The following is a 17,621-nucleotide window of genomic DNA, read 5'->3' as shown; positions in this document are numbered from 1 at the left end:
TGGACTGAGGATATTCAGGACCACTACTGACATTTACAAAGTCCCATTGTTTTGCAAATTTCTGAAACAACTGGCTAGTGAATTGAGTATCATTGGCAAAAAAAAAAGTTTGTGTGGACTACCATGAACTGAGAAATGACGTTTCAACTTAGTAATAACAGTAGTTGAGGTTAAGTTCGGTAGCAGATCAATCTCAAATCAATTCGAATAAGAATCCACCAAAACCAAGTAGTGTTGATTGTTCTGCTCAAAGATATCATTCGCTACTGTAGACCAAGGTAATTCATGAACTGGGCTTAGCTGAAGTGGTTCTCTTTGCAAATGCGGTTTAGTGCTGTTGAATACTGAACAAGAACAAAGAACTCTATCAATGTCTTTTGATAATGAAGGCCAAAATACTAATTCTCTTACTCTTCTCTTTGTGGATGATAAACCTGCGTGATCATGATGCAAAATCTGAATATATTCTTGTTGTAAGGAAGCAGGAACAACAATTTTAGGACCTTTGAAAACAATGCTATCTTCCTTCAATAATTCATCTCTGTAAGGAAAATACACTTGCACCTCAGGTGATACACTAGATTGCTTTGACTGCCATCCGACATTAATGTAGTGATTAAGCTTTTGTGAAATTGGATCAGTCTTAGTGTGAGCTCTTAACTCATCAAGTCTAGTGGGGGAAAAATTACGGACTGACATCTCATCAAAGTCAAAAGTCTCAGCACCAAGATGTTCTGTTGTACTTCTAGGCAATCTAGATAAGGTATCAGCCAGACAGAGCAATTTGACTTTTGTGTAAACCATTTTGAAATTGTGCTTTTGCAATTTAAGCATCATTCTTTGTAATCTTGCTGGAGCAGAAAGCATAGGCTTATTTAGAATAGTAAATAGAGGTTGATGATCAGTTTCAATCTGAATAGCTCGACCATAAATATAATCATGAAACTTGAAACATGCAAATACTATCATCAAAAGCTCTTTCTCAATTTGAGCATACTGCATCTCAGTTTGAGTTAGTGTCCTAGATGCATAGGCTACTTACTGGTCTGCCCTCTTGAAGAATAACTGTGCCAAGATCAAATTTTGAAGCTTCACAGGAAAGAACAACTGGTTTATTGATATCATAGTATCTTAACGTAGATGGGATGACAATTTTCTGCTTAAGGTCATCAAATGCCTTCTGATGATATTCCAACCAGGACTATGCAAAATTTTTGTGTGTTAGCTCTCTCAAAGGTGCTGTCAATTCACTGAAATCTGGTATAAATTTTCCTAAATAGTTGACCATGCCCAGATAACGCTGTAAACCTTGTACATTATCTGGTGCTGACATCTCTAGAATAGCTGCTTGCTTGGTTGGGTCAGGTCTCAAGCCTGTACTTGTAAACAAATGTCCTACGTATGTAACTTCTGGAAGTCTGAATTTGCACTTCAGAGGATTGAGCTTTAAGTTTGCTTCATGCACTCTGTCTAGAACTTTCTTGTGGTTTCTGTCATGTTCTTTTTCACCGTTGTCTCCAACTAATTTATTTATTTGTAGAAAGAATTAAGTACTTGAAAATCCACAAAAGTTAAAAAATGCAATTTATTCTGACAGAAAATACGTAAGCGCTTTCACGGTTCTAAGAAGACCGCTTCATCAGACAGTTACATTGTTTCAAACAAAGACCTTTTGAATTCTACACAATACATCATATGACCTTCAGTGTGCTTGCACCTTAAAGGGATATGTATATCACTCATGATGTTAAAACAGTATTTAGTATTGTATAAAAAACATTTCTTAGTAGACACATCACTACTATAAAAATAACTCAAATAATGAAATTAATACATTGCACACTGCACAAGCACACTGAAGGTCATGTGATGTATTGTGTAGAATTCAAAAGGGCTTTGTTTGTAACAATGTAACTGTCTGATGAAGTGGTCTTCTTAGAACCGTGAAAGCGCTTACGTATTTTCTGTCAGAATAAATTGTATTTTTTTAACTTTTGTGGATTTTCAAGTACTTAATTCTTTCTACAAGACTTGTTTCTGCTGGCTGCTGGGATTTGGTTTTCACTATTACACAGTTGGACTGGTTTTTGTTTAATTTATTTATCTGTTTATTTTACGTTTGTTTACTGGGATAGTCTGACTGGACAGAGTCCTTTTTCAGTTGAGGCCTGGAGAGAAAAGCTCCACACAGAGAAATCAATAACAGATAACTGAAAAGAAAAATGAAATAACAAGTGGTAACTTGTATAAGACATTATACGTAGGCAATATATACAATTGGACATAGAGTAAAGCTTACATGAATTGATAGTAACAATATATACAAATAGAAATATGTCTGGCATTAAAGTGCATGACATACAAGGAGAGTAGAAAAAGAAACTGTGAGTTATATTTATACACATTTTACATGTTAGGCGATTTCCCATTTAAATAAGTTATTACTAATAATAGTACATAGATCAGCTGTGAAGCCTAGAATTATAGTGTTAGTATGAAGAAAAAGGTTGTCTAAGGGGAGTAGGGAGTTTTTAGTCTGGGATGCAGAGCCATTTACTGGTAAGGTGGGTTTTCGGTTTTTGTTTAAATTTAAAGTAGTGCTCGATGTGATATTGCTAGGTAGATAGTTCCAAATTTTCACAATATAATGTGAGTAGATGGATTCACTAGCATGGTTGTGTGGTTTAAAGATCTGTAGGAGGGGCTTATTGTTAGACCGCAGAGTTCTGTTACTGGAGTAAGGCTCTAGTAAGCCTTGTAGTGATGGAGTATTTTTGGGCTAATAAAGGATTTTGTAGGCCATGTTGAGCTGGGACAGGTGTAAGAGTTGGAGAAGTTCTAACCAGTTTAATTGTTTTAGGGCAGAGCAATGATGTGATCTGAATGCAGTATTTGCTGCATATCTAGCTATTTTATTGTAACAAGATTCTAGTTTTGTCATTTTAGTTTTCCTGAGTTTTATGAGTATTGATGAAGCGTAGAGAAGAGTTGAGGTCAGATGAGTCTGGGCAATAGTTATTCTTGTGTTTTTTCTGAGATACTGTTTGTTTCTATATAGTGTACCTAGCTTTTTGTGGACTTTTTAAATTGATTGGGATATATGGATATCAAATTTCATATTGTTGTCTATTTCCACACCCGGTAGTTTGGTGTGTGGAGAGGGGATGATAGTAGTATTATTTGTGGAGGTAATGTGAAAAGGTCCTGTGGTTATAGTAGCTTTATTGGGATGGAATAGCATTAATTTTGTTTTGTTAGGGTTTAGGATCAGGCAGGAGTTGGTTAGCCAGGATTCAACTTTGAGAAAGGATGACTGAGTGAGTGTTTACAGTTCTTGGAGGGCATCGGCAGCACATATTACTGTAGAATCATCAGCATATTGGATAATTGTGGCTGAGGGGGCTGCAGTGTAGAGATTATTTGTAAATATAGGCAAGAGTAAGGGGCCAAAGATAGACCCTTGTGGAACTCCTAAGGTGAAAGGAAGTATGGGGGATAGGTTTTGGTGCCAACATCCTGCTTGTTGTCCATCTATTAAATAGCTCTGGAACTAAGTAAGGGTAGAGTGTGATAAGGCCATGTCAGAGAGGGCATGTAGGAGTTTGTTGTGGTCTACCATATCAAAAGCTTTTGATAAGTCTAAAAAAATGGAGGATGCATTCCTACAATTATTTCTGTGGTTGTTAACTGTGTTTATAAATGACATGAGGGCAGTGATGGTGCTGTGGTGAAGCCGGAAACCATGTTGTATATTGGTTAACAATTTGTTTGTGGCCAGGTGTTCCATGAATTGCTTATGAGCAATTCTTTCTAGTATCTTGGATGGTGGGGGTAGTATTGTGGTAGGGCGGTAATTAGACAATTCTGTACAATTTCCGCCTTTGTGGAGTGGAGTAATCTATGAGGTTTTCCACATAGTGAGGACATGCTGTTCTGATGTAGAACTGTTTATTAGAATGGAGACAGGGTATGCAATAATGTCAGCTGATAGTTTTAGGAACTCAGGTGGTAGGTGGTCAGCAGCTAGGGATGTGGGCTTTAGTTTCCTAAGCAGTTTTCTAATAGTATATATTGAGGCTGGTTGAAGTGTGAAACTGGACTCATTTTGTTGGGGTGCGAATGTTTATGAGGTGTCAGAGAGGGGTTGGCTGTTAGAGAAATGTAGAATAGTTTCTGTGAAGTAGGTGTTAAATTGTGAGGCTATGCAGTCAGAGCTGTTTTTTTGTAGTGGGAGGGGGTGTACCAGTTTTTCCAGGTTAGAGAATATTATTAATTGCAGTCCAGAATTTTTGGGGGTTGCTGTGGTGTTTAGTTTGTATTTTAGAGTAGTAGTCTATCTTATCTTGTTTTGTTTGTTTTTTAGCTTTGTTTCTTAGTTCACAATATAATTGTCTTGCAACTTGGGATTTTGTTTTCTGCCAGTAATCCCATGCTTTATCCCTTGTTTTTAGCAATGACCTGGTTTCTTTGCTTAACCATGGGGCATAGTTTGATTTTATTCTAATGGTCCTAGGTGGGGCTTGTTCATCTAGAATAGACAGGAAGGTACTAGCAAAGTAATTTGTGGCATCATCTAGGGGTAGAACTTTAAGAGGGGACAAGTTGCAGTGTTTCAGGATACAGAGGAAGTGGCTGAGGTTCAAGTTTTTTTGTGTTTCTTATCTGTCGATGTAATAAAGCCAGTGTCTTAGTAGGTAGGTTGGTAGATGGTCGTTGAGACTGTCTGGGAGTGAGTGGGCAAAATGGTCAGGCCTATTTGTGAGTATCCAATCTAGAATGGAGTGCTTGTTAGAAATGTTGTCTATTCTCATGGGAGTTCGGATGAGTTGGGTAAATCTGTGTAGGTTTACATAATTAGTGGGATTTTGGGCATTGCAGCTTGTCCAATTTATGTTAAGATCTCCTAATATAATTGCTTACTGGGGAAGAGAATTAGAAATATAGTCTAGGATGTTTTCTAAAGTAGTTATATTGTCACCTGGAGGGATATATAAATGCCAGTTATGTTAACATGTTTTTTAGAATTTATGATGAGTTTACAACATCGAATTTCAGCTTTACTGAAGTTTGGGGGTTTTAGATCAATGGCTGTAAGAGAGAGATGAGTTTTGTTGAATATTGCTATTGCTCCACCTTTTTCTGCTACTCTATTTTGCCTAATAATGCTGTATCCTGAAGGGAGAATTTCATTATTTGTGATATGTGGTTTCATTCAGGTTTCTGTTATCACTAGGATATCAGGTGTTGACAGAGAGATGGTAGCATGCAGGTCCTGGATTTTGTTGGTGATACTTCTAATGTTCAGGTGTAGGAGAAATATATCTCCTTTATTTCTTTGGGGAATGGTTATTGGATGAGTGTGGTGTCTGGTGTGGTGTCTGGTGTGCAGTAGATCATCTACTATTATGGCACAAGGATAACCTGAAATAATTAGTTCCATTGCATGCTGGAAAACTTCACTTGCAGAATGTATTCCATATGGCATCCTTAGGAATATGTATCTGCCAAACAGAGTACCAAAAGTAGTTAGAAATGATGATTTTCCGATCAAGCATCACTTGCCAAAATGAACTCTTTGCATCCAAAACAGAAAACACAGTGGCATTTGGTATTAGAGCTGCAACTTCTTCAACTGTGCGTATTGGATGATATGGTCTTTTTAATGCTTTGTTCAAATCTTTGGAATCAATGCATATTCTGATTTCATCTGAACCTTTCTTATGAGTGGCTACCATGGATGACACCTATTCAATTGGTTCTGTGACTGGACAAATCACACCCTTCTGCACCATTTTATCCGGCTGAGCTTTAACTTTATCTTGCATACCTATCTGAACTCTTCTTGCTGATCTGACTACTGGAGTGATCTCCGGATCTGACTTCAAGTAATACACAACTGGACGTTTGCCCAATTTGTCACTGAAAACATCAGCATACTCTGATAAAATGACTTCAGAAAAATTGGAACTTGGAAATGCGCTCACCTGATGAACTTCTTTAGCAAAAGAAAGCAGATTCATTCTTAAGCTATCTTTGAGATCCAATAAAGATTGCACTGGTCATTGGACTATGTAGAATAACAAGTTGTAACAGTTCTCAGCAAGATAACATGAAACTATCACTGAACCTTGAGTTTGAATTTCTTCACCTCCATAAGCAACATGTCTCACACTGCTGGTTACATTGAGTTGTTCATTAATTCTTACTTTTGCAAATGTGTTTGCTGATATAACATTACACTTTGACCCAGTATCCACTTTGAGCTCTGTGGATTTTCCATTAATCCAGACTGTACAAAACACTTTACTCCTTGTTAATAAGTTTACTGTATCAACTTTTTCACCAAGCACTGATACACCATCTACATAGAAAGCTGACTGTTTTGGCTCTACTTGATCAACTTGCTTTTTTGTGTGACCTTTCTTTACAAATATGGGAGGCTTACTTGATTTGAAAAACTTTTGGAAATGGTTCCATTTTTTTACACTTGTGACATTGCTGACCAAATGCTAAACACTTCTCTCTTTAGACTCATGATTTACACCACAATCGTGACAGTTAACAATAAAGCTAGATTTGGGTTTTGCAAAATCATCTTTATGTTGCACTGAGCTTGCAATGAAGCTTGCACTTTTTCTGGAACTTGCTAGAAAACCTTGTGGCTTCTTTGGAAACCCTGTAGCTGCCACGTGCTTAGGCTTGTTCTTGTTTGTCACGTGTTGCATACTGTCTATGTTTGCTCTGGAGCTCACTGAAACCATGCCTTTGTCACTTGCAAGCATACTAGTGTCTCTTTCTGTTACCTCATGGATCTGACAAGTCTCTATTGCCTTGATTAATGTTAAATCACTGTCATGAAGCAAAATCTTTCTCATAGCAGCACTGCTAATACCACATACAAGTCTGTCCTTTATCAGCTCATCTTTTATATCACTAAACCAACACGTTTTAGCTCTGTTTCTCAAGTCAGTTGTATAAGCTGCAAATGTTTCCCCTGGTTTCTGATCTCTTGTGTAAAACAAATGCCTCTCTAATGTAATATTTGTCTGGGGGTTGCACATTTCTCTAAACTTGTGCTTCAAACACTCAGAGTCCTCCCTTAATTCAGCTTGCACAACACTATGGCGGCCTGCACCTTCTCCTTCATACACTGCTGGTGCATATACAAATGAATGCTCTCTTTCAATGTCCTCAGACCCTGCTAAGTTTAGCAAAATGAATGCCCTGGTATGTGCATTTCTATCTGCATAAGCTGCTTGTATAAAAATATCCTACTCTTGCTCAAATATTCTCCAGTTTTCTGCAATATTCTGATCAAACACAAGTTGTTGGGGTTTTCAAAATCTGTCTGCATATTAACACATACCAGTGAAGGATCTTACAACTATGCAAAAATACACACACATACACATGTACATAAGTAACTGGCACGCACAGTACTTGCTCAATGCCTTTGTGCTCTGAACTTTTATGTTCTTTCATTAAGCTTATCGGAATTATGAGGATGAACAAACTTGTAGTACTTTTGAATAACTTAACTTTGGAAATTAAACTTCTCAGGCTTTCCGATGCTTTACTGAACTTTGTGAAATAACTTTTCGGACTTCTCGATGCTTTACTGTATTTTGCAAAATAACTTTTTGAACTGTTTGATGCTTTATGGAGCTTTGAGAAACAATTTCTCAGGCTTTCTGATGCTTTACTGAACTTTGAAAAATAGTTTCTCGGGCTTTTCGATATTTTACGGAATCTTTGATTGGTAAAGGCAGAAATGCTAAAGCCATTTACCATCACTCGCTACACTCTCGGAATTGGTAATGGCAGAAATGCTAAAGTAATTGCTTGGAATTTATTCGATAAAGGCAGGAATGCTACAGTCATGCACCATCGCTTGTTAAAGTCATCACTTTAAGAAACATTTGAGAACTTTCTGATGAAACTGAGTAATTCACAAGCACTGTAATACTCTTGTAATCTTTTGTAAGAAACACCTCTTACTAACGGAAGAAACATATTAAGCAACTGTACAATGTGAATAAATTGAACATCTGTTGCCCAAAACTCAATAGCTTTTGAAGTAATTTTACATTGCGAATAACTGCATACAGCACACTGAAATGTCCCCAAAATGGTGGTACCTTGGTAGGCAACTCTTTACAGTACAAGAAGCACTCTGTAATGGTGGCACTTTGCGACTAGACACATACACAGCACATGAACTTTTCTTCAAAACAACTATGCTTTGACTGAATTGCATGAACTAGTTGCACTTTGCACACAACAAACTCTTTGAAATACATGCACAATAATAAGCACACACCGTAAGCACTTTTACACACTCTGAGATACTTCAAATAACTTTAATTATGCCATTGATGCAAGTTGTAGGTATGCCCAAACACAGCACTTTGCCCAAATACATACAGTCACCTTGTTTTATTTTTGCTTAACATGCCTTTTTTCTTTTCTTATTATATTTGTTTTGCTCGTTTAAGCCCTTTTTATTCCCAATATACTTTTCTTCTGCTAGTTTTACTCTAAACATGCCCAATTTTGCCTTAAACACACTCAGTTTGCTTTAAACATGCAAATTTTTTGCTTTACTGTTAATTGTTTCATCAAATACTTTTATCTTAAACATTTTCTTTAGTTATTAACATTTTTCATACTTTCTGCTTTCCCAATAATGTGGTTTGAGCCCTTGTAATGCCCCCTTTTGCCTTCTTTCACATCAAGTAAACAGTTCATATTATTTCTCATTACCTTTGATTCTTTCTGGTTATGTCTTACTCTTTCGTCTCAGTTTTACCTTCCCTGTTGTCTTTACATCTCATGGCTCTGAATATTCTTCTCTCTTCCATCCCACTTCTGACACCATGTCATTTTTGTGTTAAGACATGAATAAACAAGTTTTCATGGGTTCTGTTCAAGCAGCTTTATTTTATACAAACACATCACTATATGGGGCTTACTGAATATAACTTAAGTAACTTATATACAAACTAACAACTGCGATCATGCATGCTCACTCTCTAGCTACTTCTACAAAATGGCACTAGGGATTGCACATGTCTGTAATTTGCATGCTTCTTAAAATATAGCACACACATGTTACACTCTGATCTACACTATCTCATCAAAATATGTTGTAACCAGGGGTATGATTTTGTTATTAGCTATGTGGGGTTTTAACCAATTTCAGCTATGATTAAAATATGAGGAGAGTGTTGGGCTATCCAGGAGTGTAGTTTTGTAGTTTTATTGAGATAGCTTTGTAAGTTAATTGAGAACTGGTCTAGGTTTTTGGGGATGGAGCAATAGGGAGGAGGCAGGGATGTGTTAGGTGGAGGTAAGGGTGGGGATGGGTACATGCTGGGGTTGAGTGAAGGGGATGAGGGACTGGGGTTGGGGTTAATGTCACCAGCTAGGAGAACAGTCATTGTAAGTAATGTACAATGTGGATGAAGTGAGTTAAGGCTACAGAACAGTACTTTAAGTTTGTCAGTGAGGGAGATGTGAGTGAGAGTTTTGACCTTGTATAGATGGAAATGGGAGGTGGAAAAGAGTGAAGGAGAGATGTAGAAGGAGTAGGTTGTATTACAGTGGTTAAGGGAATAGGAAAGAGTAGGGGATGGGTTTCAATAGTGTAGTGTGTTGTGGTATGAGGTGAGTTGAGTAAGTAAGATGAAAATTGGGATATTTAGGTAACATGAGACATGACTGGGAATGTGAGGGAAGGGGATTTTGATTATAAGCTAGCCTGAGACTAATTAAATGTTATTGGAAATGGATTGGGTGTGGTATGTAATTAGGTGTTGTAATCTAATTTAAAGGTTGAACTGAAAGGGGTGGAGAGTAGTTAATGAGGATAGAGTATAAAACAAATGAGTTCAGGATGGTGGGAATGGGGGTAGGGTAGGGGAATGGAGTGAGCCCGAGTTAAGGAAAGGGTGAACGGAGTGGGCAGAGCCAAGAAACAGAAGATGACTTAGAAAGAAAAAACAAATCAGAGAAATTAAAGATCCCAAGCATCTCAGGGTAAGTACCACTACAGTTAAAGAAAGATTAACACAGAGAGCATATAGAAAAATTGCTGCAAAGAAGGGAGATCTAGAGAGCCATCGAGTAGAGACAAGGTAAAAAAATGAATGGAAAAGCTAAGCAATACCTAAAAATAGTTAAGATGCAAGGGAGATATAGCCAAAAGAAAGAATGAAAATATAAATCTCAGACCAGCTAAGAGAGAGTTGAAAAGGAGGGGGGCACCCAAGATAAGTGTGTGAGCCACAGCCAAAGAATAGCAGTTAAAAGTTCAAAACTTAGTTTAATCTAGAGGTTGTTTAGTTAAAGACATACATTACACTGTTGGTGACAAGTTTATATAAGTAGACACAAACCCAATGGTCTGTTAGCAACTGTCATGTTGTTTCAGTCTTGCTATGATGAAATTTTAAGTTGCAAAGTGTTTTTAGAGGGAGGAGAGAGAAACATTAGTTCAACTGTAAGGAAGCTGTAAAAAACAAAAGAGAAAAAAATATATCGAAGATTATATTGATTCCTCATGCGTTCTTCTACTCTGTCCCAAATCTTATTCACCAGATTGTCTTCTGCTTTCCTGCACATGTGCATGTAATTGGAGCTACATTAGCTTCTGCTCTTATGTCCTCATTTCCTCATCTGCCCCACAGAGTGCATCCTGCAACCTGTCTCAGGCACTTCATCTCCATCATGTCTAGCTTCCTCAACTGCTCTGCCTTTACTGCTCAGGTTTCCATACCATATAGTAGTAGTACTGGTTGCACCACTGTTTTGTACACCTTACTTTTCAGCTTCTTTGGCATTCTTCTGTCATACACAAAATCTGACACTCTGTGCAAGTTGGCTGCTGCCCATTTGATTCTATCTTTGACCTCCTCATTTAGACTTCCCTTCTCCTAAACCACCCCTCCCAGATACGTGAAGCTGTTAACCTGTTACACTGTCTTCCCTTCTATCTCAATTCTCAGCTTCTTCTGATTTCCTTCATTTGCTGCCATTCCAACTGTCTTATCTATATTCAGTTTTATCACATTTGCCTTCAATTTTGCATTTAATTCCCCTACCCTTTGCTGGAGTTTTTGCTCAGAGTCTGCCTATAATGCCACATTGTCTGCATACAACTTTGTTGACCTGTCCCCTCTGACCTGTTTGCCAAAGTAGTCCATCACTAGTATGTACAGCAATGGGGTTAGAGCTGAACCCTGATGCACACTCGCTCCCACTGGGAACTCCTCAGTAAGACTGAACACTGTTCATACTTCAGTCACTGGGTCCTTTTACATAGAGCATTTTCTGACCACTGTTGTGGTAACCAGTGGTTCATGCTGTCAGCTAACTATTTCACTGGTTATGAGTTTGCAATCACTCATTCTACCCCGTGCCCTTTCCTTATTAGGAGGAAGTCTACCTGAGTTCCATGCTGGCCACCTTTGTATGTGATCTTGTGGCTGTCTGTCTTTCTGAACCATGTATTGGTGGTCATCAAACCATTTGCCAGAAAAAAAGTCTAGAATGGCTTCTTCTTCATTATTACTGTTGCCCCACCTATGTGGACCCAGGCCACACCCCTCAACTGTCCATATATATGCCTCATATTTTTGGTCTGTTCCTCATAAAACTTGTGGTTTTCTGGCAAATTACTAATAATTGAAGCCAATAAATGATGAAATACATTTGAATTTCAAACTTCATGTCTTTCAGAAAATGCACACTAACACAAATCATGTAATTTTAACAACTTTCTAAGTTTATAAGAGCAATATTTAAAATATTCCCTTGTTTTTTCCTTTGTCCCCCCATTATTTTAGGCTTTATCCAGATTTCTTGCACCAAGAGGTTGAGAGCTATGGCTCAGGCAATCCGCATATCCTGTTCTATCTGTCCCGATTTCACCATTCAGGTCACCCATTATCAACACCAATTCATGTTGTCCAGCGTTATCTAGAAGATTGTGCAATTGCTGTCTGAATGTACTTTTTTCTTCACTATCACAACCCTGCGGTGGGGCATAGGCTGAGATTATGGATACTGCCCTATCATTACACTGGAGTCAGATTACCACAAGTCTATCACCAATTCTGATAATATCCTTCACTGCCTTCTGAAGACTATCCCTCACAATTCACACACCATTTCAAGCCTGTCCTCCTCCTCGACCTCCTCACTAGTAGACTCTGAATCCCAAGCCAAGTGGCTTTGCTGCACTGCCCCTTCACCTTGTCTCCTGGATACATAGAATGTACAGGCTCCTCCTTACCATCATGTCACCCACTTTCAAGTCTCATCCTTTCAGTAAACCTACACTACATGTGGCAATTCTTAGTTAATGTTTGGCAGGTTGATTGGTTTTACATCCAGCTTTTGCTCAACAGAGCCATCCCAGGTAGCCCAAGATGGGCAACTCGACACTGTCCTACCAGTATCTGCCAATAGGGGCACATGCACCCCTCCCACCATTAGCATGTGTCCCTGGCACAGGTCAGAATAGGCCAGGTCCTCAACCCACTTATCACCGGCAAATATCCATATCCATTTTGGCAACATAAGTCAAAAGACCAGATCGCCTAGAGCCATATTTACAACCATTTTATACAAATGAGGTACAGTCCTGTATTTACTTATAATGTAATTTATATGGGCATATATCTTACGTAGTTGATATTTGAGACACTAAATATTAGTATTTAATGCCTCTGTTTAACTGATAAGAGTCTATGTCACAACATCGACTTATATATATATATATATATATATATATATATATATATATATATATATATATATATATAAATTCCCCAATATCTGATCCCCACTGTACTGCAATCTCAGTACAAACACTAAGATGTTTCGGAAACTTGATCATATGATCTCAGCCATAAGCAGTTCAGCTTTCTGAAACATTGATATTCTGAAGGGGACCATACTGATAATTACCTTAGAGCTGTATTGCAGACTTGGCATCATCTTTTTAGCTATTACATAGCCTTGTTAGTCATGTTTCTGAATCCCTTGGAGTGTCTTACTTTTCTTTTAGCAGCTAACATAATACTGCACAGTCAGATTTATTTTCTCATAATATACCAGCAGACAGTTTTGAATATGAATGCCATTGTTTTAGGTCTGAAATGAGCAGCAATGTATGACAAACATAGGGAGGAGGCTGGCATAATGGTTAAGATGTTTTCCTTACAGACACAAGGAGCAGGATTTGATTCTCACCTTTGGGGTAATTGGCTAAGCTTAAAATGACCCACAAGGGCAGTTAGCCTAATACTAATCTATGAATCTATGAACCTAAACATCTGTCCTCTCTTCTGCTAGTTTCAGACCTAAGACAAAATATTGTGCCAGTGAGCGAAATGTAACTATATATTTTAATTTAACTCAGGTCTGTGTGTATTTATATATATATATATATATATATATATATATATATATATATATATATATATATATTAGTAATAATGGATCATTTCATTCCAAGGTGGATGAGATTTATTAAGTATGTTTGCTGAGCTGCTTTCATCCAAACAGCTGTGTGGGAACAATGCTACACCTGAAGCTATCTGTAGACTACCGAGGAACCTGTGTCTCATGTTCTCAATTCCTAAATGCCCTGCTGACACAACTAGCCTTCTGGTGTTCTGACTGGGTGTCATTCATAACAGGAAAGGCTTCAAATATAAAAGCACAAAAGATCAAACTTAGAAGGTCGAAACACAGCAGTGCTTAACAGCTACAAGCATGTTGCATTACATCATGATACAGCAGGGATTGTTTTTTTCTCTTTCCCCACTGCAGTGTGATCTTGAAAATGGAATATATATAATTAGCAGGGGGTGTGGGAGGAGCTGGTTTCAGTGCTATTAATTTTTCATATTTCAGCCTTCTGTGATCAATCTTTTGTGCTTCAATATTTGAAGTATTTGTTATCGTGAATGTATTCCCTTGTGAGTGCAGTGATGTTTCTGATGCTGGAATCTTCTCATGTTGCCAGTAATAATGGTTAAATATCCCAGCAACATAAACGTAGGAGTATGAAAGTTCATATATTTGATGCATGACACCCATCTGTCACTGCATATCTGTGAACTTAAACCTTCTAAGGTGGTCCAGGCACTAACCAAATGTAGACAGAAATACACATAAACATACCACATGAGTACTTAGCCAGTACTAATGATGCTTAGAACACAACTATACATATCAAACTGTACAATTCCCCTGCTACCGTCACTATTTGTCAGCAGACCACAGATGTCTGGAACGTGAGACAGAGATAGATTTTCATTAAGGGCAGAAAGTGCTAAAACAGAAGTTAACTTCCTTCACCTTCCAATACAGTAGTTGACTTGATCAGGGAAAAGTTAATATAGCAGTATATCATAGCTAGTAGTATAGTCCACTGTGCCCTAGTTAGGAATAAGTGGAAGGCATGATTGCGATACATAGTAGATTCAGAAGATAAGCAACAACAGCATGCAAGAAGGAGGGATGCAAATATTCTTATATGATACATTTTTAAATGTGCATTAATTCAGAACAAACTAAATTTATTTAATTAATTTCAGTGGTACTGATGATGACACTACTACTCGTTCTGTACTAAAAAACATGTTTATACTTATTGGTCGAGGAAGCTAACTCAGGCAACTGAGATAGGAACAAATGTGTCACTTCCTCCCTTTTCAGTGTTGATTGCTCATACCATTGAACTGCACAAATATAACAGTATGCAATTAAAACATACAGTTGGGGTTTGCTGATATACTTAGAATAAACATTTCATAAATAAATATTCAAGTGGATATCTTTAGGCATACTGTGGCTTCTTTTTGCTTTACTTTGCATAACACAAAAATTCTCTCTCTCTCTGTCTCTCTGTCACATACACACACACACACACACACACACACACACACACACACCACATAGGCAGACAGTGGAGGAATGGCAAAAGACATTCTTAATCAAATATACTGTGTTAGAAATTTGTTATTACAATAATTTTGTTTAAATTGATTTAATAGCATTACTGATTCAGACTGCTGCTAATGATTGAAGAGAGTAATTCAGGATTTCAAACATTTTGTTTCTAATCCTAAACACCAGAAAAAAAGTCAGACATTTTGTTTCTAATCCTAAACACCAGAAAAAAAAACTGTTGTCGCATTCTAAGACTTTTTATGATAAAAATGTGAAAGTTCAAGTTCTTTTAAATCTTTTAGTTCATTTCTTACACAATCCTTTTATAAATTGACAGTGTATTATTTTTGTAATGAACTGCTATGCATTTTTTATTTATTTATTTTACATTTGTTAACTGGGCTAGTCTAACTGGATATATTTCCATTTTCAGTAGAGGCCCGGGGAGAAAAGCTCCGGCAATTATAGAACTTAAAAATTAAAAATTAACAGAAAGGATTATAATAAAAGTACAACAAGAAATACTACCTAGAAATAAAAAGTATGCTGTGCAACAAGTAATAATAATATAGAGTAGGAAATTACTTTAATAAGTTTAATACTTATACTAGAGAGAGTTTATCAGCATATTAATTTAGGAGCATCAGTTAGTCTATCTTACAAGGAATTAGCATGTAACAATCCATTACAAGTGTTAGTAATTTAAGTAATTAGCATGTAACAATCCATTACGAGTGTTAGTAATTTAAGTAATTAGCATGTAACAATCCATTACGAGTGTTAGTAATTTAAGTAATTAGCATGTAACAATCCATTACGAGTGTTAGTAATTTAAGGAATTAGCATGTAACAATCCATTACGAGTGTTAGTAATTTAAGTAATTAGCATGTAACAATCCATTACGAGTGTTAGTAATTTAAGTAATTAGCATGTAACAATCCATTACGAGTGTTAGTAATTTAAGTAATTAGCATATAACAATCCATTACGAGTGTTAGTAATTTAAGTAATTAGCATGTATCAATCCATTACGAGTGTTAGTAATTTAAGTAATTAGCATGTAACAATCCATTACGAGTTAGTAATTTAAGTAATTAGCATGTAACAATCCATTACGAGTGTTAGTAATTTAAGTAAGAATAGGAGGAATAAGAAGTAAAAGGAGCTATACTTAGTAAAAAGCAAATGGTTAGTCAGGGTTGCTGCAGGGGCATAACCAGTGTGTTTTGAGGTGTTTTTTGAGGTTATGTTTAAAGAGAGGCAAGGAAGAAAGTAATGTTAGTTCATCGGGCAGTAGGTTCCAGTGTTTTCCCACTGTGTTAAAAAAAAGAGAGTCTCCAGCCAGGTTGTTAGACTTGCATATGCAAGCAAGCAGTTTCTTAGAAGCGCGCAGGGAATTCAGATTTCTGTAAGGGAGGATGAGATTGGAAAGTATAGGAGTGCTGTTGGGTTGGTAGAAGATCTTGTGGGCAATGGTGAGTTGGGATACTATCAGTTGGTTTTGAAGTTCAAGCCAGCCTAGTTGCCTTAGATTCAGACAGTAGTGGGTTCTAAAGGGATTGCCAAGGTAGGACCTGAACCATTTAATAGTCTGACAGTCAAAGGAAAGGGATTCTAGAATGTTGATGAGAAGGGCATGGTTGACCATGTCAAAAGCTTTTGAGAGGTCAATAAAGAGAGCAGATGAGAGGTTATTGTTATTGCGGTTTCTATTGATGGTATCTATAAAAGATAGTAGGAAAGTTGTGGTACTGTGTGCCATGTTGGCAGTTTGCTATAATGTTATGTTGAGATAAATGATGTAGTAGTTGTCGGTGAATGCATTTTTCCATTATTTTAGCTAAAGGAGATAATAGAGCTATTGGCCTGTAGTTAGAGTAATCATTTGAATTGCCACCTTTATGAAGGGGAATAATATGGGAGATTTTCCAAATATCTGGAATGGTTCCTTCCTTAATGGTTCTGTTAATGAGGATGGATACAGGGTATGCAATTACCTTAGCTGCTTTTTGCAAGTATTCTGATGGTATTTGGTCAGCAGAAGGAGTACAAGGCTTAAGTTTTTGGATGAGTTTACAGATGAGGGTAGTAGAGATGGATTGCAGTTTAAATGTTGGTAGAGAAGCTGATACGGTGGTGAGAAGGCTTGAGTTGTCTGGGATTAGTTGACTGGATAGTGATTGAATGGTCTCTGTGAAGAAAGTATTAAAGATATTGGCAGTTTGCAGGGGGGTATTAGGATCAGCCTCAAGAGGGGTAGGTGTGTGAGAGTGTTCTGGGGAAAGGAGTTTGTTTATACTGGACCAAAATTTCTGGGGATTGTTCTGATGAGTTTGCTGTAGTTTACAGTAATAGTTCTTTTTATCCATAAGTATTGCCTTTTTTGTAATATTTCTCAGTTGCCTAAAGTTTTGTTGATCAGAGATATTTTTGTTAGCCCTCCACTTAGCCCAAGATTTGTTCCTCAGTAAAATTTTCTGTCTGGTTTCTTTAGAAAGCCAGGGGGCTGGTTTGGATTTCATTCGGATAGACCGTTTAGGTGCATGTTTATCAAGGATGGATAAAAAAGTAGAGTTTAGATATTTTATAGCCTCTTCAAGTGGTAGAGTTTTTAAAGGGTTACAATATACGTATTACTTCTAAGATACTGTGCCAA

This window comes from Protopterus annectens, chromosome 2.part2 (genome assembly GCF_019279795.1).
Source record: "Protopterus annectens isolate FY-2018-M chromosome 2.part2, PAN1.0, whole genome shotgun sequence".
NCBI classification, from domain to species: domain Eukaryota; kingdom Metazoa; phylum Chordata; order Ceratodontiformes; family Protopteridae; genus Protopterus; species Protopterus annectens.
Note: the sequence above shows the minus strand (reverse complement) of the source record.